The following is a 3398-nucleotide window of genomic DNA, read 5'->3' on the forward strand; positions in this document are numbered from 1 at the left end:
AAGCCTATTACATCTAAGACATGCCAAAGAAAGAAAGTGAAGCCTTACATACCTTTTCCGCCGTTTACGCTACTCCAAATCCAAATTCCAAGTTTCCCAAAATCGCAATTTGGTCGCATTTACCAGTTACTATTCATGAGACTTAAAATTCCAATCTTGCCTCAATACTTGTCTACCGAAATTTCGGCAGCATTTCCCCTGTAAACACACCATCCCGAGGATATGGCTCGGCCCAGAATGTCAACAACAACAACACAACAACATCAACAATTGTCATAAGCACTATAACATAAATAGTCTTCATTTCTATATAAGGCGACAACTTCCATTCCAACTTCTCGTTATCAAACTAATATTACCATTTTCGTATTCATTCTTCACTTCAAAGCCATTCAAAGGCAAATCAAGAGAATTTCACATTGTTTCCATAAATTATTCAAAAGTTCCCGAAACCATAATTCATCCAAAGCTTCCAACTTTAGACATAACTTCCACAACACATTTTTGTCTTCCAATTTCATTAACGACAATCGTAATTTGCATCTTACAATTCCATTTCCATAATTACATAAAATCTATACTTTAGCAATATCATTCACTCTTATAATCATAAGGAACCATACTAACATCACACTAATTTCTTCCATAACCCACAAACGAGTTCAACTTCATTTCCAATCGTTTAATCCTCATTTAACATCATAAAATTCACAACTCAACAACAATCAACATGCTCAATAAAATCATTTCATTTATTCTTCATGACACCCCTATTTTCGGCCATACTACACACACATATATTTCATGAATTTCGCCCTTTTCCACATATTTCAACATTCATAAATCATCTACAACACATGTATATATCTTCCATGGTATGAAAATGATAAAATTCTTACCTTTTCTCAATTCTTCCACTTGCCACAAAAGGTAGTTTCTTGCCAAAATAATTATATCATCTTGAAGAGGACCTTGAGCTTAATAGGAATTCAAGTAGAGATAAGTTTTTGAATCAAAGTTGAAGGCTCAAGATTTTTTTTTTTTTTTTTTTTTTTTTTTTGCTCTTGGCCGTGCCCCTCTATCTCCTCTCCCTTCTCTTTTTTTCTTTCTTTCCTCCTCTCCAATTCTTAAATAGATGATGAACTAATCATCTCTCCATATTTATATATTAGTCCCTTCCAATCCTAAAATATCCACATGTCCCCTTCTTTTTTTTCTAGAATCCTCTTGAAATTAAAAGATGACTTAATTGTCATCATTTTCATCCCTTTTCTTCTTCTTTTTTTTTTCTTTTTGTCACATGGCCAATATGGCCTTTTTAGAATTTTCATGAAACTTGGGTGAAATTCCCATTTTGCCCCTCGACTTTTCTTAATATTACCATTTTGCCCCAAACCTTCCACATTATTTTCATTGGCCATTTTACAAATTTCTCTTTTTACCCTTGGCCTTTCTCAATATTTCCATACCACCAATGTTCACAAATAATATTCCTAACAACTCGTACATTAAAATGATTCTTGAAAATGATCTTGTCCATAGCTTGCCACGACTTTCTCGAATTATCCGAATGCATGAAATACGGGATATAACAGCATACTTTGAGGGATGAGCATAGAGATGAGTTTCTTCATTTGCGACAACGAGGTATGACCGTGTTAGAGTATGAGGCCAGATTATGTTTTTGGCTAAGTATGCTACTCAGTTGATTCCCACGGAGGAGAAGAGGGTTCATAGGTTTGTTGGTGGACTTGTGTATCCACTCCATATTGCTTGTCTTCAGTTGGTGGCCTTGGGTTCTTTCTTCTAGGCTATTTTTGATCATGTTGTGGGTGTCGTCGAGTCTGCCAAGGCTCGATCTTTAGGAGAGTCTAGTAAGAAGAGGCTGCTTCATCATGGTGGTTATAATGGTTCTAGCTATAGGGGTGGGGGAAAGTCATCCATGCCATATCAGTCAGGCCCCAGCCGCCCTATTTAGTCAGCATTACAGGCTTCATCAGGTGGTCCTTCCAGACCCAGTGGTTATGGAGCTGGACAGTCCCATAGTGGTTCTTACTCCCGTCCAGCTGACCATGGTGGCCCCTGTAGTTCGTCAGCTTCCATGTATCGGCCTCCAGCCCCCAGATCTTGCTATGTTTGTAGTGACTCTGGACACTTTATGAGAGATTATCCCAGATCCAGATAGAGTGGGTCCCAGCAGGGTTCTCGATTTCGGACTCCGAGGACTCGAGCACCATCTAGTGGCCGGGGTAGTTCTTCAGCCAAAAGCGGTGCTCAGTTAGGCCGTGATGGATCTCATCAGTCCAGGGGTGAACACCAGTTAGGTAGAGGTGGTTCTCAGGCCTCCAGAGGAGGGGTACAGTCAGGCCAGAGTGGCCGGGGTGGTGGTTTTTGCCATTCTTTTCCGAGTAGGCTCGAGGCTGAGGCCTCTGATGCTGTGATCTCAGGTACTATTTTTATTCGTCATCGACCTACTTCAGTCTTGTTTGATCCGGGGTCTACTTTCTCATATGTATCTGCCTATTATTCTGTTGCTTGGGATTTGACTAGTGACCGTCTTGATGTGCCTGTTCATGTATCTACTTCGGTTGGAGACTCAGTTGTTGTTGATCGATTCTTTCGGTCTTGTTTAGTTACTTTTATGGGGTATGATACTTGTGTAGATTTGATGATATTAGATATGGTAGACTTTGATATTATCTTGGGTATAAATTTATTATCACCATATCATGCGATCTTGGACTGTCACGCCAAGACAATTACATTAGCTATGCCTGGGATTCCTAAATTATAGTGGAGGGGTACTCCCAGCCCCGCTCCGAAGAAGATCATTTCTTATCTCTCGCGCGGCGATTAGTTAAGGGGAGTTTGGCTTACTTGGCCCATGTTCGTGATACTAGCGTGATTCTCACTTGAGTCGATGCCGTTGTATGTGAGTTCGCGGAGGTCTTTCCTTCTGATTACTGGGTATGCCACCCGACCGCAATATTGATTTTTGGATCGATTTGGATCTGGGCACGCATCCCATTTCTATCCCTCCCTATAGGATGGCACCCACTGAGTTGAGGGAGCTGAAAGAGCAGCTACAAGATCTGTTGAGTAAGGGGTTATTAGACCGAGTGTCTCCCCTTGGGGTGCTCCTATTTTGTTTGTGAAGAAGAAGGATTGTACGATGAGGATGTGCATAGATTACCGTCAGTTGAACAAGGTCACCATTTGTAATAAGTATCCCATTCCTCGCATTGTTGACTTGTTCGACTAGCTTCAGGGTGGTTTGGTATTTTCAAAGATTGATTTAAGTTTAGGCTACCATCAGCTAAAAATTCAGGCCGAGGATGTTCCGAAGACGACCTTTAGGACTCGTTATGGTCATTACGAGTTTCTTGTGATGTCATTTG

The sequence above is a fragment of the Lycium ferocissimum genome, chromosome 8 (genome assembly GCF_029784015.1).
Source record: "Lycium ferocissimum isolate CSIRO_LF1 chromosome 8, AGI_CSIRO_Lferr_CH_V1, whole genome shotgun sequence".
Classification (NCBI taxonomy): Eukaryota; Viridiplantae; Streptophyta; class Magnoliopsida; order Solanales; family Solanaceae; genus Lycium; species Lycium ferocissimum.